The following is a 26391-nucleotide window of genomic DNA, read 5'->3' as shown; positions in this document are numbered from 1 at the left end:
AAAAAAACATAGCTATGATAAGGAAGTGGATGGGGGATGCGGGGTCATTTGGGGGCGAATGGAGGCCGCTTCATGCAGGGGCACCAGTTTGGCAGCCCTGGTCACGCCGCTCCTGCCGGCACGGTACTCCACCAGCCCTAGAGTGGTGGTGACTTTGCAGATCTGGGGCCAATGGAGAAGGCACATGGGGGGAGTGGTAGCATCGGTTTGGTCCCAATTTGCAACAATCACCGGTTTCCCCCGGGGAATATGGACGGTGGGTTCCGAGCATGGTGGAGGGCTAAGATTGAGAGGATGGGGGATTTGTTCTTGGAAGGGAGCTTCCCGAGCATGAGGGCGTTAGAGGAGAAATTTGGGCTGGCGAGAGGGAATGAGTTCAGGTACTTGCGGGTGCGGGACTTTCTACGCAGACAGATTTGTCCTTCCCACACCTGCCACTCAGGGGGATCCAGGACAGGGTAATGTCCAGTGGATGGGTGGGGGAGGGGAGTGTCTTGGATATATATAAGGAACTTATGGGAGCAGAGAATACACAGACCGAGGAGCTGAAGCTTAAGTGGGAAGAGGGGCTCGGGGTGAGATGGAAGAGGGCTTATGGGTGGAGGCGTTTAGTAGGGTAAACGCGACCGCAACATGCGCCAGGCTCAGCCTGATTCAATTCAAGGTCGTCCACCGGGCCCACATGACAGTGGCCCGGATAAGTAAATTTTTTGGAGTGGAGAACAGGTGCACCAGATGTTCGCGAGGGCCGGCCAACCACGTCCACATGTTTTGGGCATGCCCAAAACTCGGAGTACTGGCAGGGGTTTGCAGATGTTATGTCCTGGGTACGGACAATGGGTGGTGATGAGTCCAGAGGTGGCTATTTTTGGGGTTTCGGAGTCCCTCTGTTGGCATGGAGGGAGTCAAAACATCCGAAGTCGGAGGCCTGGCTATCGGATATGGCGAGCTTTCTAGGTCTGGAGAAAATTAAGTTCGCTTTGAGAGGGTCACTGTCAGGGTTTGCCCGGAGGTGGCAACCATTTATCGACTTCACGGAAAATTAATCGTCAGTGGGGGGGGGGGGGGTTAGGGTAATGTAGATTACGGGGGTTGTTAGGCTGGTCCATGTAGGAGGGGAGCTGGTTTTCTTGCACTATAATTGTTTTTTGCACACTTTTATATTGTTTATTGTGCCAAAATGTCTTAATAAAATTGTTTATCAAAAAATATATATAAAAGATTGCAAGACATTTTACAAGTATGTAAAAGGGGATGAGTGGAAAGAAACCTGGATTCCTTGGAACAGTGTTGTCCAATAAGATTTCAATGCATCCCAAATTTATGGAGATTAGGTCACCATATGCAAAGAAAAGGGTTTATCTTGTAACAGTCAACCAAAGAGGAACTGGGAAGAACAGAACTAAAGGTGAGCAATAGTGCACTGACACAGTTACTATCAAAGTTCAAATATTTTTAACGGTAGCAATTAACCACTACACCTTCTAGTCGATGTATGTGATCACAACCAAAAAATACATGGCTGATACTTCCAGATCAATTTACATATGAAAAAGAAATTGTTTTTTCTTAACATTACAAGAATATCATATGGAAATAAGTAATTAACAACTTTCTGCTTCTTACATGCGTTCAGTTAACCTATCTGGCTTCTTCCTCATTCTGACTGGGTATCCCCTTCCATTCCCATTAGCTTGACTCTGCTCTAGCTTGCCATTGGTGTCTTCCAACTTCACTATGCGTTAGGGCTGTAACATTTAACTCTAATTAAAGACCCGGATTCTGCTGTCTTGGCGGTTTCTGTAATAATGGCAAACTTACAGTTTCTTTCTAACTTTCACTTTGGGCTGTAGGAGGAAATTGAATTATAAGAGAATTCTCCTCTCCATTTAAGGTTTCATCTTTCAAGCAAATGATCTATATGATATTGGCAGAGTCTCCAATCTTTACTGAATATATGAATGAACTTAGTTTCCTTTCCCAACAACTCCAGTCATCTGCTTATCACAAGCCTACCTCATGAGCACCACTGAACTCATACCAGGTGTATACTGACTCGCCTTCACTTTGTCTTGCTTTTCTGTTGATTTCAGGCTTAAGAAAACTAAACCTTGGGCTCGATTTTCCATTCCTGCATTTAAGGGCTCACGCCAATGGAGGATCCGTGGAGTTCCACGACAGAAAAATTGGTGCCACGCCCACACCGATTCCTCTACTGGCGAGGGGCTAGCACCAGTGGTTCACGCAGAAAACAGTGTTGAATCACTGGGTCCGTGCTGGACACGTGCAGGTCTGACCAGCTGTGGCCAAGCGTACACTTACACTCCGCACACGCGCACCAATCATGCCCGAAAAGATGGCACCGATTCTGCTGGACCAGGTACCCTTCCACCCCGACCCCACAAGCTACCTTCCGTCCACCCCCCACTTCTCCCCCCAGCCCTGGCAGAAGCCCTCTGGCCAGTGGCACGACTGTTAGCGAAGTATGGTGGTACACTCTCCGTTTTCTCTTCTCTCTCTGCAGCCACCAAGCCAGGCTCATGACGGTTGAGACCACACGTGGCCCGTGCCATCGGAAACTCGGCCTATTGGAAGTGAGCATTGCTGGTGGGCCCCATGATGAGATTTGAATGTGGTTGCAACTGCGCGCGGCGCATCAACGGCAATTAGGAGGGGCGGAGCATCGTGATTCTGCACCCAAACCGGCGCCTGCTGCGATTTTGGTGTCAGGCAACGGAGAATCCCGCCCCTTGTCTTTAAGGTAAGTAACCTGTTGTAGACAGTGGGGTCTGAAAGAACTCTGGAATTCAGTACACAATTCACTTCTTTGAACCAAGTGGGATCCCAGAGATCATAGTTCAGAGAAGGTTTACTAGAGTGTAGCACAGTGGTTAGCACTGTTGCTTCACAGCTCCAGGGTCCCAGGTTCGATTCCAGGCTTGGGCCTGTGTGGAATCTGCACGTTCTCCCCGTGTCCGCGTGGGTTTCCTCCGCGTGCTCCGGTTTCCTCCCACACGTTCCAAAAGACGTGCTGTTAGGTCATTTGGACATTCTGACTTTGTGTACCCAAACAGTCGCAGAAATGTGGCGACTCGGGGTGGAATGGGGCGACGAAGGGCTTTTCATAATAACTGCAGTGTTAATGTAAACCTACTTGTGACAATAAAGATTGTTACTTTCACCAGGAGCAGGCTGTATTATGAGGAAAGATTGAACAGGGACAGCTTGTATCCATTAGCATGTTTAGAAGAGTAAGAGGCAACCTCATCAAAACCTTATAAAATCCTGAGGAGTACTGACAAGCTGAATGTGGAGAGGATATTTCCTCCTGTTAGAGAAGCTAGACCTAGGGGGTCACTGTTTAAAAATAACGTGTCGCTCTTTTACGGCCGAACTGAGGATTTCTTTTCTGAGTGTCGTGAGTCTGTGGAACTCTTCAAAACACTCTTCCAAAGGCAATGGATGCAAAGTCTCAGAATATTTTTAAGGCAGAGCTGGATAGATTTTTAAAAAAAAATAAATTAGTACCCAATTTTTTCCAATTAAGGGGCAATTTAGCGTGGCCAATCCACCTTCCCTGCACATCTTTGGGTTGTGGGGGCGAAACCCACATAAACACGGGGAGAATGTGCAAACTCCCCATGGACAGTGACCCAGGGCCGGAATTGAACCTGGGACCTCGGAGCCGTGAAGCAGCAGTGCTAAGAGCTGGATAGATTCTTGATTAATAAGGGAGCGAAAGGTTATTGAGGGTAGGCAGGATTGTGGAATTGAAGTTACAGTCCGATCAACCATGATGTATCTGAATGGTGGAGTAGATTTGAGTGGCCTATTCCTGCTCTTAACTTTGTTCCATTCATTCAAGGGCTTGGTGATCAGCTAACAAATTGAACTTCCCACACTATGCATACAACATAGTAACCTTTTTTTAAATTCATTTACGGGATGTGGGTGTCGCTGGTTAGGCCAGCATTTATTGCCCATCCCTAGTTGCCCTTCGGAAGGTGGTGAGTTGCCTTCTTGAACCGCTGCAGTCCCCGAGGTGTAGGCACACCCACTGCTGTTAGGGCGGGAGTTCGAGGATGTTGCCCCAGTGACAGTGAAGGGTTGAGGTGGTGAGTGACTTGGAGAGGAAGCTCCAGATGGTGAAATTCCCAGGTATTTGCTGCTCTTGTCCTTCTAGATTGTAGTGGCCGTGGGTCTCGAAGGTGCCGCCGAACGAACCTTGGTGAGTTACTGCAGTGCATCTTGTAGATAGTACACATGGCTGCCACTGTTCATCAGTGGTGGAGGGTTTGAATGTTTGTGGAAGGGGGAGAAATCAAGCGGGCTGCTTTGAACTGGATGGTGTTCAGCTTCTTGTGTATTGTTGAAGCTGTACTCATCCAGGCAAGTGGAGAGTATTCCATTACACTCCTGACTTGCGCCTTGTAGATGGTGGACTGGCTTTGGGGAGATCAGGAGGTGAGTTACCCGCCGTAGGATTCCAAGCCTTTGCCCTGCTCTGGTAGCCATAGTATTAATGTGGTTAGTCCAGTTCAGTTTCTGATCAATGGCAAACCCAAGATGTTGATTGTGGGGGATTCAGCGATGGTAAGCCCACTGAATATCAAGGGGCGATGGTTAGAGCCTCTCTTGTAGGAGATGGACATTGCTTGGCAGTTGAGTGACGCGAATGTAACTTTACCCTTCTCAGCCCAAGCCTGGATATCGTCCAGGTCTTGTTGCATTTGGACATGGACTACTTCATTATATGAGTCGTCGCGAATGGTGGTGAACATTCGAATGGTAAAGTCATTTGCAAACATCCCCACTTCTGACCTTATGATGGTTGGCAGGTCATAGATGAAGCAGCTGAATATGGTTGGGCCTAGGACGCCACTCTGAAGAACTCCTGCAGTGATGGCCTGGAACTGAGATTATTAACCTCCAACCACCACAACCATCTTCCTTTATGCCAGGTATGACTCCAACCAGTGGACAGTTTTCCCCCTGATTTACATTGACTCCAGTTCAGCGAGGGCTCTTTGATGCCATATTCAGTCAAATGCTGCCTTGATGTCAAGGGTAGTCGCTCTCACCTCACCTCTGGCACTCAGCTCTTCTGTCCATATTTGAGCTAAGGTTCCTCCAGTGAGTTGTTTAATTGTTCACCACCATTCACGGCTGGATGTGGCAGGACTGCAGAGCTTAGATCTGATGTGTTCGTTGTGAAATTGCTTAGTTCTGTCTATTACTTGCTGCTTATGCTGTTTGAAACACAAGTAACCCTGTGTTATAGCTTCACCAGGTTGACGCCTCATAGCCTGTGTTGCTCTTGGCATGTTCCCCTGCACTCTTCATTGAGTCAGGGTTGATACCTGGCTTGGTGGTAATGGTAGAGTGGGGTATATGCTGGGCCATGGGGTTGCAGATTGTGATTGAAAACAATTCTGCTGCTGATGGCCCACAGTGCCTCATGGATGGCCAGTCTCGAGTTGCTAGATCTATTCAAAGTCTATCCGACATATCATGTTGGTACTGCCACACAACACGATGGAGAGTATCCTCAATGTGAAGATGGACTTTCTCTCCAAAAGAACTGTGCGATGGTCACTTCTATTGATACTGTCATGAACAGATACACCAGCAACAAGGCAGATCGGTGAGGATTAGGTCAAATATGTTTTTCTCTCTTGGTTCCCTCACTACCTGTTGCAGTCCCAATCTAGCAACTATATCCTTTAAGATCCAGCCAGTTTGGTCTGTGGTAGTACTACCGAGCCACTCTTGGTGATGGACAATGAAGTCCCACACCCAGAGTATATTATATCAGTGGCACTGTGCAGCATGGCAGCACAGTGGTTAGCACTATGGCTTCACAGTGCCAGGGTCCCAGGTTCGATTCCTGGCTTGGGTCACTGTCTGTGCAGAGGCTGCACGTTCTCCCCGTGTCTGTGTGGGTTTCCTCCGGGTGCTCTGGTTTCCTCCCACTAGTCCTGAAAGACGCGCTGTTAGGTAATTTGGACATTCTGAATTCTCCCTCTGTGTACCTGAACAGGCACTGGAATGTGGTGACTAAGGGGCTTTTCACAGTAACTTCATTACAATGTTATGTCAGCCTACTTGTGACAATAAAAATTATTATTATTAAATGCCTAATTTTGCTCTATCTTGCCTTTGAAGCCTATGCTACAGGCTTCTCCACATTGTTTTCCATTATGCGAGTTAACACCACATCTAATCTCTGTGGGGGAGTGTAAAAAAACTAAAACGGTTTTATTCTTGTGGATCAAAACAGCATCACCAGTCAGTACTTTCTTAACTTCAAATGTGTTTCCGACTCTGCAAGCCCACTCTCAATCTATTCCATCTTTGAGCAGCTGGTACAGGCGTATTAGCCAAGATGGAGAATAATTTATAATAATACACAACACTCCCTTTGAATGTTCTTTGTTCTCTGTTCTCTTTGCTTTCAAAGTCCCCTCAACCCTCTCCTGTGTTGGGTGGATACCTTAACCCATTTTCTGACCCAGATATGCTACACTTGACATCACGAGCAACACTTGAGCTCCTTAGCTTTGATGCCATACTCAATCTAGAGTGTTGTTCAACTTTAGAATCCGAACAGTGTAGGAGGAGGCCATTTGGCCCATTGAGTCTGCGACGACCCTCTGAAAGAGCTAGATCAGGGGTGGGCAAACTACGGCCCCCGCATGCGGCCCGCCAAAGGTCTTTATGCGGCCCACCAAGTCATTAAAAAAAAAAAAATTTTTTTTTTAAAAATTTTTTTTTTTTTTTTAAAGGTTAATGGGGGGGGGGGCTGTTGGGTTACTTACTGGTATAGGGTGGATACGTTGACTTGAGTAGGGTGATCATTGCTCGGCACAACATCGAGGGCCGAAGGGCCCGTTCTGTGCTGTACTGTTCTATGTTCTACATGAGGCTCCCAGAATCATAACCGGGTGAAGTAATTATTTTACTTAATATACTATGCGGCCCTTTAAAATTGTGAATTTCTGAATGTGGCCCTTGCACGGAAAAGTTTGCCCACCCCTGAGCTAGATCCACTCCCCCCCCCCCCCCCCCCCCCCCCCACCCTATGCCTGTTACCCTGCGCATTGGTCATGGCTAATCCATCTAACCTACACATCTTAGGACTGTGGGAGGATACCCACAGACGCTGGGAGAACTTGCAGTCTCAACACTGGCAGTCACCCAAGGCAGGAATCAAACGCAACAGAAGTGCTAACCACTCTGCCATCAAGCCAACCTAATGCTCTCTTGCTTTTTCTTACTGCTAATTAGATAATCTAAGAAGCAGCACATCTCTTTCATTCCACTTATTATATGATCTATTATGCTCTCTGGAACACTGCGAGAGCAGTAGACACCCCAAATGGTAACATTTTGTATTGGTGCAACTTTTTTGTGTATGAATTTATATGCAGGTCCTAACCCTTGTCAGTTACTTCTAATTGTACATTTGTATTTGACAAATCTAGCTGACTGAAGTCTTCATTGCTAGTGGGTAAGAGTCATTCTCAATCACCTTATTTACCATTTGCTAATAATCTCCATCTGAATGGAGCTGCTTGCTTTTTGAACTGCTACAATGTGTGTGGCCCAGCTCTTCACCTTCTTCATTGCTTCTACTGAGCTCGTAACTTATTGCATCCTGCCTAGCCTGCTAAATGTGAGTGATACATTGTCCTTTATCTTGACTTCAGCCTTGTGATGCTTGATTTTACCATTTCATCCTCCTTGCTTAAAAACCACTTTGTGCTCTCCCAGCACTTTCTTAATGTCAAGACATATTCTTACCGATTCCTATTGTAAATAACTCAGCCCAGTCTAACTATCTTCTTAAACCAATTTCTTCCCATCAGGGAGACTTTGTTCCCTCTCACGATCACCAATGGCAAGTAATAGGTTGTATCATCATATTCCATCCTAACGCCAACTTGACCTAGCACTAAAATGATGAGGCAGGCCCACAGGGTCTACTCTTGCTCCCAGATCTTACATTCTTATGAACAGGCAAAGTCCAGTGAGGAAAATTTACTTCTCTATGTCCAGTCAGTGGAAAAATTAAGGCCATTTTCTTGAAAGCTTGTTCCCTTTTATAAAATCTTTCTCTTTGAATAACTGTGGTAGAAACTGCGACTGACTGCTGACAACTGCAGCTGTACTAATCTGAAAGTTATATTGTAAAAGCTAATTCAGCCACTAGGTGGCCAGTAAATTTCATGGAGCCTGGTGTTTCTTGCTATATATTTCATTCAGGTTGTAAAAGGACAAATTGATTTTTCCTTCCCTTGGTCCTTATCTAATGACCTCTTGTGGCATTTTTATGTATTCATTCTTTTTTAATTAGTTCAAAGTTAACATTGCAGCAATTCAGAACTTTTGGGAAATGTAAAAATTACAGAGGAGGAAAAGTTCCAAAAGAATCCGGGAAACCGGGCGGCACGGTGGTGCATTGGTTAGCACTGCTGCCTAAGACGCTGAGGACCAGGGTCACTGTCCGTGAGGAGTTTGCACATTCTCCCTGTGTCTACATGGGTTTAATCCCCACAACCCAAAGATGTGCAGGGTAGGTGGATTGGCCACATTAAATTGCTCCTTAGTAAGAAGGAACAAAATTGGGTACTCAAAATTTATTTTTTGATAAAAAGGAATTCGGGAAACAATCGGCAGCCCCACTGGCCAGTTAATGAAACATAGAAGACAATTGGCTAAATGCTTCCCTTCAGTCTGTAATCCTGTCAATAATAGAACAATAGAACATTACAGCGCAGTACAGGCCCTTCGGCCCTCGATGTTGCGCCGACCTGTGAAACCAACCTAAAGCCCATCTACACTATTTCCTTATCATCCATATGTTTATCCAATGACCATTTAAATGCCCTTAATGTTGGCGAGTCCACTACTGTTGCAGACAGGGCATTCCACGCCCCTACTACTCTCTGAGTAAAGAACCTACCTCTGACATCTGTCCTGTATCTATCTCCCCTCAATTTAAAGCTATGTCCCCTCGTGCTAGCCATCACCATCCGAGGAAAAAGCCTCTCACTGTCCCCCCTATCTAATCCTCTGATCATCTTATATGCCTCTATTAAGTCACCTCTTAACCTTCGTCTCTCTAACGAAAACAGCCTTTCCTCCTAAGATCTTCCCTCCATACCAGGCAACATCCTGGTAAATCTCCTCTGCACCCTTTCCAATGCTTCCATATCCTTCCTATAATGCGGAGACCAGAACTGCACACAACGGCTGCACCAGAGTTTTGTACAGCTGCAACATGACCTCATAGCTCTGAAACTCAATCCTTCTACCAATAAAGGCGAACACACCGTACGCCTTCTTAACAACCCTATCAACCTGGGTGGTAACTTTCAGGGATCTATATACATGGACACCGAGATCTCTCTGCTCATCCACACTACCAAGAATCTTACCATTAGCCCAGTACTCTGTATTCCTGTTACTCCTTCCAAAATGAATCACCTCACACTTTGCTTCATTAAACTCCATTTGCCACTTCTCAGCCCAGCTCTGCAGCTTATCTATGTCCCTCTGTAACCTGCAACATCCTTCCGCACAGTCCACAACTCCATCCGACTTTTGTGTCATCCGCAAATTTACTCACCCATCCTTCTACGCCCTCCTCCAGGTCATTTATAAAAATAACAAACAGCAGTGGCCCCAAAACAGATCCATGCGGTACACCACTAGTAACTGAACTCCAGGCTGAACGTTTCCACTTAACCACCACTCTCTGTCTTCTTACAGCTAGCCAATTTCTGATCCAAACCGTTAAATCACCCTCAATTCAATGCCTCCGTATTTTCTGCAATAGCCTACCATGGGGAACCTTATCAAACGCTTTAACTATAAACGCTGTCCACTTGATTCTTCCCCCAGATTTTCTTAAAGAATTTCAGGTAATATCTATATGGAGAGTTTGAGGCCATGTGTGCATTCAATATGAAAAAAAGCAGATAACTGGTACGTACTGCACAACATCAACTACACACCCAAACATGCTTGTTTGAATTAGAAATAGTTTTCTCTGTGGAGAACAAAGTGCTTATGTTTTCAAGGTGGTGTTGAAAATAAAGTCATGCCGCTCTTTGAGTCTGTTCCAACATTCTTCAATCATGGTTTATCTGCAATTCAACTCTATTTGCCTTTCCTCTACATTGACACCCTAACCTAATTTCATTGTTTACATTATAAAATGCTTTCTGCTCCTCAAGATTCAAGTATTTTGGTCATACCTCTCTCTAAAGACCTTCCAATTCCTTCATTTCATTTCTTTTGCACCCCTGTCAGATGGTGAATTAACATTTCCCATTTTGCCATTAGACCAAGTATTTTCCTTCAAACTGATTTCAACTACTAGCACCATGAACACATGGTCATTCAGCATGCTCTAGCTTGAAGTTAGAACGATCACATGAACACATAAACATCCATTGGCCCTAGCAATCATTTGTGGTTGTATGTTTATAAATATTCTGTCTTGACATTGAATATTGCTGTCGACAGAAACAGAATGAGAACCAATGTGGCATCTTTTCCCTCAAAGAATGTCGGTAGGAGTCGGCACTCTGCAGCACCCAAAGCCATTTGATTTACAGTTTTGGCAATGAAGTAGAATTCAAATGCTCGGTCTTACAATCCTATGCGGAGAGAACCTGTGCACGTTTCCAACCTGAAAGACTTTTCTGGATAACTTGTAAATCATTTTAAGTTGTGCTTTTGTGTTTTGTAAATATTTTGAGCTGCACCTAAGCAAAGGAACACAGTTTCCACAAATGATTTTGAAAAGCTTGCTTGGCTTGTTCTGTTTTGCTGCTGCACAAGTTGGTGAGTGGTAGCTACGGAAAAAGGAAAGAGAAATGGAGAGCCAGTGGCATAGTGGTATTGTCACTGGACTAGCAAACCAGAGACCCAGGGTAATGCTCTGGGGGCCCAGGTTCAAATCCCACCACTGCAGATGTTGAAATTAGAATTTTTTTAAAAATCTGGACATTAATAGAGGACAATGAAACCATTGTCGATTGTCGTAAAAACCCACCTGGTTCACTGATGGTCCATTAGGGAAGGAAATCTGCCATCCTTACCTGGTCTGGCCTTAATGTGACTCCAGATCAACAGCAATGTGGTTGACTCAACTGCCCCCTCGAGGGCAATTACGGATGGGCAATAATGCTGGCCCAGCCAGTGAAGCCCACGTCCCATGAACAAATTTTTTTTTAAATTTGGTTGGGTTATGTGTAGATTGCTGATTTATGAGGTGATTTTCCTATCCATTGGAAACATGATGGGGGAAAAAACAGACACACAAGTAAACTCATCTACAACAATATTCCTTCTGCAGAGGCGGATCTATGACACTTTGGTGTGACAGCCACATTAGGAATGACATATGCTGTACACAAGACAGGTGATAATATTTTAAATCAAAATGTAACCGAGTGTTTGTCATGAGCCCTGAATCATGTTTAGTAACCAGAACACATGGGCAGAGAATGGTGCATGTTTAGCAGACTAAAAAGGCTGCTTCCATCTGAAAACATGCAAAGACCAAACTCACTGAAGAGCCTGCGTTCAAGCAGGTCAATGTTTTCATCTTTAGATGGGATGACAAGTGGAGAGTTATTCAACACACAAGGGAGGAAATAAAAAGAGAGCATCTGTAACTAACCAAGCAAGCAGCCTGAGCAAGTCGAGATAGCTAAAGGTTTTTTTGTTTAAAAGTCTCCCCCCCTTAAGTTGGCATGAAGTATAATGAAACATTTGTTCCTGCCTATTGGAAATGCAGTGATTAAAAATATGCATATATAGTATATTTTACTCAGTCACATTTAATATTGTCCTTTCAACAATAACTTGCATTCATAAAGCACCTTGAGGTGCCTCACGCTCAGAGAAAATGACACCAATCAACGAAGGAGCATGATGAATTAGATTTTGAAGAATCATTCTGTAGAATAGAATTTCCAGTGCAGAAGGAGGCTATTCGGCCCTTCGGGTCTGCACTGGCTCTGGGAAAGAGCACCCAACTTAAGCCCACATCTCCAACTGTCCTTGTAACTCAGGAACCTCACCTAACCCTTTGGACACTAAGAGCAATTTATCATGGCCAATTCACCTAACCTGCACATCTTTGGACTGTGGGAGGAAACCGGAGCACTCTGAGGAAACCCACGCAGACACGGAGAGAACGTGCAGACTCTGCACAGACAGTGAGCCAAGCTGGGAATCAAACCTGGGACCCTGGAACTGTGAAGCAACAGTGCTAACCACTGTGCTATCGTGCCGCCCCTATAGAATGTGCAGATGGAGGCCATTTGGTCCATCAAGTCTGCACCGACCGTCTGAAAGAGCACCCTATCTAGACCCACTCCCTCGCCCTATCCGTATAACCCCACCTAGCCCATACATCTTTGGACTGTGGGAGGAAACCAGAGCACCCGGAGTAAACTCATGCAGACACGGGGAAAACGTGCAAACCCGACATAGTCACCCAAGTCCGGAATTGAATCCTGGGCCGGGATTCTCCCTACCCGGCGGGGCGGGGGTACCGGAGTGGCGAGAACCACTCCGGTGTCGGGCCTCCCCAAAGGTGCGGAATTATCGGCACCTTTAGGGGCTAGGCCCGCGCCGGAGTGGTTGGCGCCCTGCCGACTGGCGCGAATGGCCTTTGGCGCCCTGCCAGCTGGCGCGAACGGCTGGCCGAAAGGTCTTCGCCGGTTGGCGTGAGCCCGCGCATGCGCTGGAGCGTCAGCAGCCGCTGACGTCACCCCGGCGCATGGTGTCTCTTCCGCCCCCGCCATGGAGGAGGCTGTGGCGGCGGCGGAAGAAAAAGAGTGCCCCCACGGCACAGGCCCGCCTGCCAGTCAGTGGGTCCCGATCGCGGACCAGGCCACCGTGGGGGCACCCCCGGGGTCAGATCGCCCCACGCCCCCCCCCCCCCGCCCGCGCGCGCCGCCTGTTCCCGCCCACACCAGAGGGAGGAGAGGCCTGACAGCGGCGGGACTTCGGCCCATCACGAGCGGGAGAATAGCCGCGGGGGGCCCGCCGAGCGGCGCAGCGCGATTCCCGCCCCCGCCGATTCCCGGGTGGCGGAGAATTCCGGCCACGGCGGGATTTATGCCGGCCCCGGGCGATTCTCTGACCCCCCCCCCCCCCCCCCGCAAGGTCCCTGCGCTGTGAGCCAGCAGTGCTTAAAGGGGAGGTGTTCAGGTGAATTAATCATTTCTACCCATCAAAATGTTGCACATGAGCGAACAATTTTAAGATGCATTTGCTGCGATTATTTCCTTTAAGTCGCCTATCAAACAGCTACTTACAGCCCGATTATATGTATCTTTTTCCCTTGCTTGGCCCGATGTGTGTTGCTCGGCGGTTTGAGGGGTATAGAAAGTGCAGTTCATTGTCAATTTCAGCAGGAGTCCCTCCCTGTTCGGGAAAGTGCTGCTGGTCACGTCCACCAGCTAGCAGTACATCCAGGAACACTCCTATCAGTAACAGCAGCTCGCTCGCACAGTGCCTACGTGCCGAGGCACACGATCGGGTTGCAGAGAGGAACTTTGCTGGTCAACGAGCGGAATGGTTAAAATGAAGGCACACAGAAGAGATGCCAGCAAAACACAAATTGTTTGGATTTGACACAGCAGATTTGCGTGGAGGTCAGAGGCTGGTGTCACCTTTCGAAGTGGCAATCGGCCAGAACAACCTCTCAACAAGTTCATCGTAGGCACGCCGCTTTCTTGCCCGCTGCAAACAAACCCATATCTGGAGACAATATCGAGGCAAAGTCCAATATGCAAATTCCGACCACACAGGATAGGCATAGGTTCTCTAAATGGGGCCGAGATGTTAAATACACCGCAATAGGCAGTCTCTTTTCCTGTGGGAAGAGAGTTCCTGTAAATCAAGCAGAGCAGAAAGACTTTTCCCTCCCCTGACCTGTACTGATGCCAGTGCCTCAGGATTTAATCGGTAACTCCAAGGCAGAACAGCACTGGCTGCATCTTATTCTGTGAGGTACTAAGGGTTCTGCAGACAGGTTCTGCCTCCAGCAATATCTGCCAGCAGTGACCCCTCCTGAGACTGTGCCTTTCGGTTTGACTTCCTTTTCATGCCCATGTTGCCATAAAATGTAAACTGATAACAGGGCCAGGATACTGGAACCGGAGCTGAACAGAGCAAGGAATTATTTATCTTTCTCTCTCACCAAATCCAGATTGAATGTTTGTCAAGTAAACAAGAGAAGAGAGTGTAAATAAGTGCCTTTGTTTCAATGTCAAATCAGCCACAGAAAGGGAGGGAAATAAAGAGTTTGGGGGAGGAAGAAAATGGGATTTTTGAAAAATGGCATATTAAATTAGCATTTAAAAAATCTCAAATCATTAAAACTTGAAGGAATAAAGTCCACACTCGTGTTCCTTGTTAACTTTCAGCGCCCCAGAGGTTATTTAGCAGTAATTAGCACTTATGGTGTGGCTAAAAGCATTCCCAAACTGAAACACGCGCACAAGAACAGTTGTGGTGTAGATACTGTTTTGAATGAAGCAACAGGTTTTCTGGGGAAAGCAGCCTCATTCCGACTTTGGCAACAGTCTCGGACTTGACACCTAATCTGCGTCAGTGGTGAACCTAATAACAATAATAACCTTTATTAATGTCACAAGTAGGCTTGCATTAACACTACAATGAAGTTACTGTGAAAATCCCCGAGTCGTCACATTCCAGCGCCTGATCGTGCACCCTGAGGGAGAATTCAGAATGTTCAATTCACCTAACAAGCACGTCTTTTGGGACTTGTGGGAGGAAGCCGGGAATTGAACCTGCGACCCGCGCCCTGAAGCATGAACGGACTGCAAGTGCTAATAATATTCAACTGGCATGGTGATGTAGGTGAGTGAAGGGTGCAAGAGGAAATTTAGTACAATTTTATACAATTGGCAAGCTCAAGAAAACTAGCTTGAAAATCCCTGGGAGTTGACGCATACATTTTGATCATAGATGTTCCCACTCTCAGTGAATACACAGAATCTTTTTATATTTTTAAAGGTTTGCTGTTGGAATGCAAGCAACACTCTGTCCAGCAGTACATATTGAACATAGTTATAAAGGCACTGAGAATGAACTATGTTGTTTGGCACTGTAATCACTTGTGGGCCAGATCAGCTAACAGGTGACAGGATCCTCTCACTGGTACGGCCTGAACTCATGAGGAATAAACACTAAGCTACCCTGCATCCCTATTGAAATATATAAAATCCCAAGGGGACTTGGCAGGGCGGATGATGAAAGGATGTTTTCCCATTGTGGGAGAGATTAGAGCTCAGGGACACAGTTTAAAAATAAGGGGTCTCGCATCTAAGATGGCAATGAGGAGATTTTTCTTACTCTGAGGGTCATGAGTCTATGGAACGCTCTTCCTCAAAAGAGTGGCGGAGGTAGGGTAATTTGATATTTTTCAGGCAGAGGCAGATAGATTCTTGACTAATGGAATCAAAGGGTATAGGGATAGGCAAGAAGATGGAGCTGAGATCACAATCAGATCAGCCACAATCATATCAATTGTTGAGGGGGTCAGGCATTACTTGCTCTAATTTTAAGATTGTTGTCCCCTTCAGCTGGGTTTCCCCACCAGAGGAAATACTTTCTCTATGTGTACTTGATGCAATCTTAGTCTTTTTAAAATACCTTAAATTAGATCACCCATCCATCTTCTAAACCCATGGGAATACAAAGTGTACAACTGGGCCTCATAATGTAGCCCTGTGTAAGCCCAGTATAATTCTAGGTGAATCTGAATTATAATGTTAAGAACATCCCTCCATTAGACTTTAGGTTGCATTTTATACCTGTGCTGTAGACTTTGTGATTTGAGAAAAGGAACATGCACATTCTTTTAGTCCTTCATGGTTCTTAGTTTCTCGTTATTAATATATTTTGATCTTATGTGGTGCAGAAGGGGGCAGAGGTGAACGGGGTCTTCAGGGACTTCTACGAGGAACTGTACCGGTCAGAGCCACCGATTGGGGGGGGGGGGGGGGGGGGGGGGGGGGGGGGGGGGGGGGGGGGATGGAGAGCTTCATGAACAGGCTACGTTTCCCAAAGGTGCAAGAGGAGCTGGTGGAGGGGCTGGGGGCGCCGATAGAGTTGCAGGAGCTAGTCAGGGGGATTGGTCAAATGCAGTCAGGTAAGGCGCCGGGGCCGGATGGGTTCCCGGTGGAATTTTATAAAACGTATGCGGATCTGGTGGGCCCCCTGTTGGTGCGAGCCGTCAATGAGGCATGGGAGGGGGGGGCTTTGCCCCCGACGATGTCACGGGCGCTGATCTCTCTGATCCTGAAGTGGGATAAGGACCCCTTGCAGTGTGGATCATACAGGCCAATCTCGCTCCTCAATGTTGACGCTAAGTTGTTGGCGAAGATCCTGGCCACCAGGATAGAGGACTGTGTGACAGGGGTGATACACGAGGATCAGACAGGATTTGTCAAAGGAAGGCAGCTCAACACGAATGTGCGGAGATTGTTAAATGTTATTATGATGCCGGCGGTGGAGGGGGAGGCGGAGATAGTGGTGGCGCTGGATGCAGAGAAGGCGTTTGATAGAGTTGAGTGGGGGTACCTGTGGGAGGTGCTGGAGCGGTTCGGATTCGGGGAGGGGTTCATCAAATGGGTGAGGTTGCTCTATGAGGCCCTGAGGCGAGTGTAGTTACCAATGGAAGGAGATCAGAGTACTTCAGGCTCTACCGTGGGACCAGGCAGGGGTGCCCCCTGTCCTCCTTGCTTTTTGCACTGGCGATAGAACCTTTGGCTTTGGCGCTGAGGGAGTCGGGGATGTGGAGGGGCCTGGTGCAGGGTGGGGAAGAACATAGGGTATCGCTGTATGCAGACGACCTGCTGTTATATGTGGCGGACCCAGAGGGGGGAATGCCGGGGGTGATGGAGCTGTTGACTCAGTTTGGGAGCTTCTCGGACTATAAGTTAAATCTAGGCAAGAGTGAGGTATTTGTAGTTCACCCGGGTGATCAGGAGGAGGGAATTGGGAGGCTCCTGTTTAAGATGGCAGTGAAGAGTTTCAGATACCTGGGGGTGCAGGTGGCCAGGAGTTGGGGGACTCTCCATAAGCTTAATTTTACCAGGCTTGTGGAGCAGATGGAGGAGGAATTCAAAAGGTGGGACATGGTGCCGCTATCGTTGGCGGGTAGAGTGCAGTCCGTCAAAATGACAGTTCTCCCGAGGTTCTTGTTCCTCTTTCAGTATTTGCCCATCTTTATCCCTAGGGCCTTTTTTAGGAGGGTGACTAGCAGCATCATGAGCTTTGTTTGGATGCATGGGACCCCGAGGGTGAAGAGGGTCTTTTTGGAGCAGGGTAGAGATGGTGGGGGGCTGGCGTTACCCAATCTCTCGGGGTATTATTGGGCGGCCAATGTGTCGATGGTGCGCAAGTGGGTGATGGAGGGGGAGGGGGCAGCACGGAAACGGATGGAGAGGGCGTCCTGTGGAGATACAAAGGGGGGAGGGAGGGGGAGGGAGAGGAGGGGGGAGGGAGGGAATGGGGGGAGAGGGGGGAATGGGGGGAGGGGGGGGGAGGGGGGGGAGAGGGGGGAAAAGGGAGGGGGGGACGTTGACTATGTTTGATTATTTAATTTTAATTTCTTTTTAAGTTCTCTTGTTTACTGGGTTTGGGGGGGGGGGGGTGTGATACATACGTTGATACGGTCTTGGGGGTGTTACAGTTATTATGGTGTTTTATTGTTGCTTTTCCTTGTTTGTTGTTATATTTTCTGTAAAAAATTTCAATAAAAATTATTTTAAACAAAATATATATATATATTTTGATCTTTCTTGGGTACAAAGTAGATGACCTCATCCTTCTTTTGCTCACACACCTCATCAGCTTATACCCCTTTGTGACTTGCAGCTCCTATCTACATCATTTAATGTGCTTCTTAGTTTAGCGCCATCTGCTTATGTCCATGAGCTACTTTCTATTTCTTCACCCAAGTTATTAGCATGAAGTAAAAACTGACGCCCGAGAACAGACATCTGGAAACGCAAAATGTCACAGCCTGCCAGAATACATTCTATTTATCCTTGCTACCTGTCTCCAATGCTGTCTGTCTCTAATGTATCAACCGACACCAATAATCACAAGGTTATCTTCAATTTTATTTTGAAGAAAGAGCGGTTATCTTCAATTCTGCGCACTCTTATTTATTTTTGCTTATAATCTCAGGAGGAGCCTCAACAAATGCCTTTTGGAAATCCATTTCAATAAAATATATGGAATTTCTCCTCCTCACCATGTTAGGGACCTTCTCAAAAAAATTAGACTTGATTATAAAGACATGGCCTACCCTTTCCACACTGACTGTCTGATCCACATGTACTTGCGCAAGTGCTCAGACAATCTGCTTCTGATTCTTTTAACTTTCCTAACATTACTTTCTCAAATTTTGCTACGTTCTATGAATTAATAGGCAGCTTTTCATGGGGTATCTACATTTTTTGCTGTTGCCTTTGATTCCTTCTTGCTATTGAACCAATTCATGGGGTATAGTGGGGTGAGGTAAATGAAAAGACTTGCATTTATATAATGTCTTTCACAACCTCAGGATAACCCGATTCACTTCCATAGCCAATGAAGCACTTACGAACTAGAGTCGTTGGCACGATTTCGGCCAAGCAGCAGCCACATTGCACACAGCAAACTCCGAAAAACAGCAGTGTGACCGTGACCAAATATTCATTTTTTTGTGATGTTGATGTAAGGATAAATATCTGCCGGGTCATGGCGGATAATTTCCTGCTCTTGGAATCATAAGAATCCCTACAGTGCTGCAGGAGGCCATTCAGTCCATTGAGTCTGCACCTACCCTCTGAAAGAGCCTTCTACCCAGGCCCACTCGCCCGTCCACCCCGCCCTATCCCCATAACCCTGGAACCGAACCTGCACACCATGGACACTAAGGGACAGTATAGCATAGCCAATCCACCAAACCTGCACATCTTTGTCTTTGAGAGGAAAGCGGAACACCAAGAGGAAGCCCCATGCAGACACAGGGAGAACGTACAAACTCCCAAGTCATCCAAGGCTGGAATTAAACCTGGATCCCTGGCGCTATGAGGCAGCAGTGCTAAGCACTGTGCCACCGGGCTGCCCTAGCATCAAGAAATCTTTTACATCCATCTGAGAAGGCAGACAAGGTTTTTAAAAAAACTTTTTTTTAATTTAAAGTGCCCAATTTTGTTTTCCAATTAAGGGGCAATTTAGCGTGGCCAATCCACCTAACCTGCACATCTTTGGGTTGTGGGGGTGAGACACATGCAGACAGGGGGAGAATGGGAGAATGTGCAAATTCCTAAAAGTCCAATGATGACCATGGAAACCATCGGCGACTGTTACAAAAACCCATTTGGTTTACTAATGCCCTTCAGGAAAGAAAATCTGCCTCCTTGCCTGGTGTGGCCTATATGTTACTGCAGACCCACAGCAATGTGATTGATTCTTAAATGTCCTCTGAAATAGCAAACCAGTCAGTTCAAGGGCAATTAGGGATTGGCAATAAATGATGGCCCAGCCAGTAATGCCCACATTCCTTGAATGAGTAAAGAAAAAAAAAATTTCTTCCTCAAAAGCTGGTTGAGGCAAATTCTTCGAATATCTTCAAGGCAGAAGTAGATACATTCTTGATTAGCAACGGGGTTATTGGGGGTAGGCAAGAATGTGAAGTTGAGGTTAAAATTAGGTCAGTCACAATCTTTTTTTTTATAAATGTTTTTTATTCAGTTTTCATGTTTTATATTGAACAAATTACAAATTGTTAGAGAGAGAGAAAAAAAAAACAACACGCAAAAATTAACATATATATTTACAGGTAAGCATCTTCGTAATAATAACTGTGGCCTCCCCCCTTTAGCCGGCATACATATTTTACATTCCCCAATATGGCCGAGGCACATGGGGCGAGATTCTCCCATATGGGGAGAAATCGTAAGCCTGGCGTCAAATCCGGGCGGGTTTGACGCCAGCCCCCCCCTTCCCGACCGGGAACCGATTCTGGTCCCCGGTCGGGGCTAGCATCCCGACGCCGTAAACTCCGGCATCGCGGGCTTAACGAATTTCGTTAAGCCCGCTTGCCAGAGTTAGCGCCGGCTGACGCGTCATATGACGTCAGCCGCGCATGCGCGGATTGGAAGACTCCAACCCGCGCATACGCGGATGACGTCATCGCGCATTTGCGCGAAACCCGCGCATGCGCGGGCCGGGATGCCCCTCAGCCGCCCCGCGAATGGATACTGCGGGGCGGCGGAAGGACAAAGAGTGGGCAGGCATCGGGCCCGCTGCCCGCGATCGGTGGGCACCGATCGCGGACCCATGGCACCCTTGGCACGGCCGTGGTACTGCCGTGCCAATCGGTGCCATGGTTTTAAAAATCTAGAGTTTACAGCCGTTTTTACGAACGGCCAGACCAGGTGTGTTTGCCGTTCGTAAAACAGCCGTAAAGGGCTGGGAACTCGGCCCATCGATCAGCTGAGAATCGCTGCCGGCCGTAAAAAAACGGCGGCAGCGATTCGTATCGGGAGTCGGGCGTGGGGGGGGGGGGGGGGGGGGAATAGCGGGAGGGTGTCGGAACAGCGTGGCCGTAAAATTTTACGAGCCACGCTATTCTCCGCACCGTCGGGAGTGCGGAGAATCTCGCCCATGTTTATTGGCATTTATTTACAGTTTGGTTTTTGGCCTTAGCTAGCCATCAAACCCCCATAATGAACCCGTAGCCCCCCCCCCCCCCCCCCCCGGGCAACCTTCCCCCGATTCCCATCCATTTTCCCCTGATTCTTGGCCACCCGACTATTCTTCCTCTTGTTCGTTGGCCACAAACAGGTCCCGGAACAATTGCATGAATGGCTCCCACGTTCTGTGGAAGCCGTCGTCCGACCCTCGGATGGCGAATTTGATTTTCTCCATTTGGAGAGATTCCGAGAGGTCGGACAGCCAGTCTGCAGCTCTGGGCGGCGATGCTGACCGCCAGCCAAACAGGATTCTACGCCGGGCGATCAGGGAGGCAAAGGCAAGGGCGTCCGCCCTCCTCCCCAGGAATAGATCTGGCTGGTCTGAAACCCCGAAGACCGCCACAATCGGGCATGGCTCCACCCTCACCCCCACCACTTTGGACATAGCCTCGAAGAAGGCTGTCCAGTACTCCACAAGTCTGGGGCAAGACCAGAACATGTGGGCGTGGTTGGCCGGGCCTCTTTGGCACCGTTCACATCTGTCCTCCACCTCCGGGAAGAACCTACTCATACGGTTTCTCGTTAAGTGGGCTCTATGTACCACTTTTAGTTGCGTCAGGCTGAGCCTTGCGCACGTGGAGGTGGAGTTGACCCTATGCAGTGCTTCGCTCCAGAGTCCCCACCCTATCTCCATCCCCAGGTCGTCCTCCCATTTCCTTCTTGTTGCGTCCAGTACGGTGTCGTCCCTTTCTACCAGTCGGTCATACATGTCGCTACAGTTCCCTTTCTCGAGGATACTTGCGTCCAGTAGGTCTTCCAGTAGTGTCTGTCGTGGCGGTTGTGGGTACGTCCTTGTCTCCTTTCGTAGGAAGTTTTTGAGCTGCAGGTACCGTAGCTCTTTCCCCCCAGCTAGCTGAAATTTCTCTGTCAGTTCGTCCAGTGTTGCGATCCTGTCGTCCGTGTATAGGTCCCTGACTGTCAGTGTCCCCCCGTCCTGCCTCCACCTTTTGACCAGCGCCAGTCAGTGCTGGTGTGAACCTATCGTTGTTGCGGTCAGCCACAATCTTATTGGGTGGCAGAGCAGGCTCGAGGGGGCAAGTGGACTACTCCTAATTCATATGTTCGTAAGTGTGACAGTTAATTTACACCCAAAACGGCCCCTCAATTAACAATGTGATAATGACCAGACACCATGGGGCGGGATTCTCTGTTTCAGAGACCAAGTGCTGGCACCAGGACAGAATCAATAGGATTCTATGCCAGCAAAATTGGCGGCACTCCTGGAGCAATTCAGGAACGGTTAATGGGCCGCCTCGGAGAACACGACTGAGTCCAATGAAAAATGGTGTCGGATTTGCCAGGGTCGAGATTGGAATTCGAGAGGTTGACAAGCTACAGCCGCATATTAGCATTCCACTCCCCACACACACACACACACACACACATCCTAGCCAACAAGATAGCACTGGTTGCACTGGAACATGCCCAGCCCTTTGAAGGGTTAGCTGGGGCCAGAGGGTATCTTCGGGGTGGCCTAGGGAGGCACCCTTGGCACTACCTTCACAGTGGGCACTACTTTCACAGTGGTCAGTCCGGGACGTCCACAGACTACGGTGTTGATGTTTCATGCCCAAACACCCAGACCCTATGGCCCACCTCCTGGCTACCCCCTGTGACTCCCCCCCCCCCCAGCTCTGGCAGAAGCCAACCCGGCCATCGACACAACTGTCAGCACACTATGGCAGTGTGGGACACTTTCTGTACCCCCTCTCTTTCCCTCAGCATCTGTGGCGTCTGTCTCCCGATTTCTGTGAACCTCGCCATCAGTAATTCCTCCTGGCGGAGTTAGAGCATCGGCGGAGCCCTGGAGAATACCGGGTCAGGCCTGCTAATTATATGCCAACGGCGTTTACTGTATGTGCGATGTAGAATGTATTGACGCCGCTGTCGAGCCACTGGAGCATGCTATTCTGGCATGTGCCCGGCGCCGGCCACGATTTTGGCCTCCTGACCGATTCTCCGCCCAATTGCCTTGCCAACGGACAATCCCACCCTTTGTTTTAATGATGTTGACTGAGGCTTAATATCGGCCTAGGCTTCCACAGAATGTGGGAGCCATTCAAGCAATTGTTCCGAGACCTGTTTGTGGCCAACAAACAAGCAGAAGAATAGCCAGGTAGCCAAGAATCGGGAATGTAGCCAAGGCGTGAGAGGGAGGGATAGACCTGGAAGGGGGGGGGGGGGATAGCTAAACCTAAGAGAAAAGAAAGGCAAATCACAGAAGAAGGGGAGGGGGGAAGAGGGAGTAGACAGGGAACAATAGAGTGGAACCGGAGAGGGTGGGGGGAGGCAAGGGACTGATAGCTGGAAGGAGAGCACGGGAAACGATAACAAACTCAGCAAGTACGGTAACAGAGAGCACGGAAAATACGGGCAAAAGACGGGACGCACGGCCGAAGTGGAGGAGAACGCGCGACAGCGACAACAGTCCAGGAGAAGCAAGTAACAACACCAACACCAGATCCATTCTAGTATTACCCTCTCTGTATTGGACATAACTAATGTAATTGTTTCTCCGGCACCCAAATGTATATGTACCTCCCCAGACTCCCCCACAAACAGGTGCCTACTTATTTGTTAAAAATAATATTGCTAGCTGTACAAGTTGCTGTTGTTGAGCAAGTGCACAATATCATACCAGATTTTTTGTTTTCTTTTTCTCTTCTATATATATATATATATTATTCTGTGTACATAACTGTAAATATACTTTGTTCAAAAACCCAATAAAAAACATTTATTTAAAAAAAATATCGGCCCAGGCACCAGGGATAACTCTTCCATTTTTAATTAAGACAGTGCCATGGGATAGTTAACATGCTGCTGGGAGAGCAGACAGGGTCTTGGTTTAATGCTTTACCTGAAAGACACCATCTCCAACACTGTCAACACTGTACTGGAGGGTCAGCCTAGATTTCTGTGCTCAAATCTCAGGAGTGGGCCTTGAATCTACAACCTCCTGAATCAAAGGCTACCCACCAAGATACAGTTGACACACTCTCACTGTCAACTTGATGTATCTATTCAGTTTAACAGGACAATCTACAGCTGATATGAAACTGAAGTTATGACAGCTGATATGAAATGGAAGTTATTTTTTTTCAAAATTTATATATTCTCTTTTTTCACATTTTCTCCCAAATTTACAGCCAACAATAATCAGTAACGAAGGTAATGTCAATCCCCATATCAATAACAGCGATCCCATCCTCCCACCAAACCCCAGCCATTAGCCCGCATGTTAACATAAACAAATGACAAAGAGGAATCAGGAATCACCGATAGTCACCATTAACACATACAGTCCTCCCTCCCCCCAACCCTCCTAATGTTCGATGTGATCCAATTCTCGAAAGTGCATAATGAATAATGCCCATGAATTTTAGAACCCCTCCAGCCTTCTCCTCAATTCAAATTTGATCTTTTCAAGCGTTAAGAATTCCAGCAGGTTCCCCTGCCATGCCAGGACACAGGGTGGAAAGGTTGATCTCCACCCTAACAGGATCCGCCTTCAGGCGATCAATGAGGCGAAGGCTCGGGCAGCACGGTGGCGCAGTGGGTTAGCACTGCGGCCTCAAGGCACCAAGGTCCCAGGTTCGATCCCAGCTCTTGGTCACTGTCCGTGTGGAGTTTGCACATTCTCCCCGTGTTTGCATGGGTTTTGCCATGTGCAGGTTAGGTGGATTGGCCATGCTAAATTGCCCTTTAATTGGAAAAAATAAATTGGGTACTCTAAATTTATAAAAAAGACAAAGAAACAAAAAAAAACGAGGCGAAGGCTACAACATCTGTCCCCGTGCTTGTTTCCAACCCGGGCTGGTCCAACACCGCGAATATGGCCTCCCGAGGGACCGGGTCCAGTTTCACATGCACCACTTTAGAGATTACCCTAAACACCTCCTTCCAGTAATCCTCCAGCTTTGGACAGGACCAAAACATATGAACGTGGTTTGCAGGGCCCCCCAGGAAATGGAAGTTATGACAGCCAATTTTCAAACTTAGATCTATAAACATTGCTAATAAACATTAGTACTGTAAAAAAAAACAAAGCCCAACCTTCAGCTATTTTAAATTCCTCACAGTTTGCAAAGCAGGTGCAACCAGTGAAGGGAATACAGGGTGTATTCCATATACTTCAACAATGGTGTTCACCACCAATTCTCTACATGTTTGACCTTTTCTTAGTGCACTCTGGGTATCTATTTTTAGCTTCAGATGGTAAATATTTTCAACAAACATGTACATTCTATTTATCAGCTCAGGCAAATTAAACATTTAAGTAGGTTACCATGACATGCGTGGGTTTCCTCCGGGTGCTCCGGATTCCTCCCACAGTCCAAAAACATGCAGATTAGGTGGATTGGCCATGCTAAATTGCCCTTAGTATCCAAAACGGTTAGATGGGGTTATTGGGTTATAGGGATAGGGTGGAACTGAGGGTTTAATTGGGTCAGTGCAGACTCGATGGGACGAATGGCTTCCTTCTGCACTGTATGTTCTATGTTTCTGTACCACAGGGAGTACTGCGTTTTGTTACACTATTAGGAGAAATCAGGAACCACTAAAAGCTGGAATTTTACTTAGGCAGGTTTACCTGCAAAGAAAAACTGTTCACATTAATTAGCAGGATTCTTACCCAAAGCAACGAGTTCGTGTTTGGGACAATTGCATATCTCTTTCTTGGGACTCTTAACATTCTTTCGAAGATGGGACTGGTACAAGGGGGGTGAAAATAAGTAACGCAGCGTTGTACAACGTCTAAATCGCAATTAAGTCCCAAAGTGAAGTTGCACAGCATGAACTAACATCCATGTGTACCGTCTGACATGCTGCAATATAGGTGACAGCAACACGGTGAGTAGGAAGAAAGTCCATTCTCCACTCCCCATTCTGGGACCGGGGTGGGGAGTTGTCAAGATGAACGTGTACAATGGTTCATGTTCTCGTGGTAATTTTTGTTGTTTTCATTTGATAACTCAAGAAGATGATAGATTGATTCGTAAACATCCCTGCCTCTAGCTACACTGGATCCAGGCGAACAAAATACATTGGAGGACCTCCTTTTTTTTACAGGGTGAAAATTAACTGGTGGATCAGATTAATTGGACAATGGAGATTTGAACAAAGACTTACCTGTGTTTCCTGATGGTTGCAAATTGTTGGATCCAGCTAACTTTTCCAGTCTACCTCCCGGAGTCAGGAGCCGTGCAAAGCTGCTCCCGGGGCAAAGGGCAGGAGCTGCAGTCCCTCACTCTCCGCTCATTTATCTCGAAGATCAATCGTTCACATTGCAAAGCTGTCAGCAACGCCGGCTTCAGCAGGAACAGAACGTCCCCAGCCATAGGAGCCGTGCAACCAATCGCTGATAACCATCCCCCCCCCCCCCCCCCCCCGGCAACCCCAGATCCACCATTCACAGCCTATTGCACCCCGCCCCCAGGAGGGATGAAATTGACCATGAAAGAGCAAGGAGCCCGCCCCTCCCCGGGAGGAGCCTGGACAGGAGTGTTTGCAGTCTGCACGCTGCTAGATCTCAGGGAGCAGTGGAGCCGGCTCAAATTCAGCTTCAATTCCCCCCTCC

The 26391-nt window shown here is 47.5% G+C and overlaps 1 long non-coding RNA gene across 1 annotated transcript in view; it reads right to left on the bottom strand.

Annotated features, from left to right (window-relative positions):
* Positions 1-26101, bottom strand: part of LOC119952021 — an 80189-nt gene extending 54088 nt beyond the window's left edge. The window contains exon 1 of the long non-coding RNA XR_005457743.1: positions 25944-26101. This is a non-coding gene — a long non-coding RNA (uncharacterized LOC119952021). The remainder of the gene's footprint in view (positions 1-25943) is intronic.
* Positions 26102-26391: the final 290 nt, after the last annotated feature.

This window comes from Scyliorhinus canicula, chromosome 2, assembly GCF_902713615.1.
Source record: "Scyliorhinus canicula chromosome 2, sScyCan1.1, whole genome shotgun sequence".
NCBI classification, from domain to species: Eukaryota; Metazoa; Chordata; class Chondrichthyes; order Carcharhiniformes; family Scyliorhinidae; genus Scyliorhinus; species Scyliorhinus canicula.
Note: the sequence above shows the minus strand (reverse complement) of the source record. Positions and strands in the feature narration are given on the sequence as shown.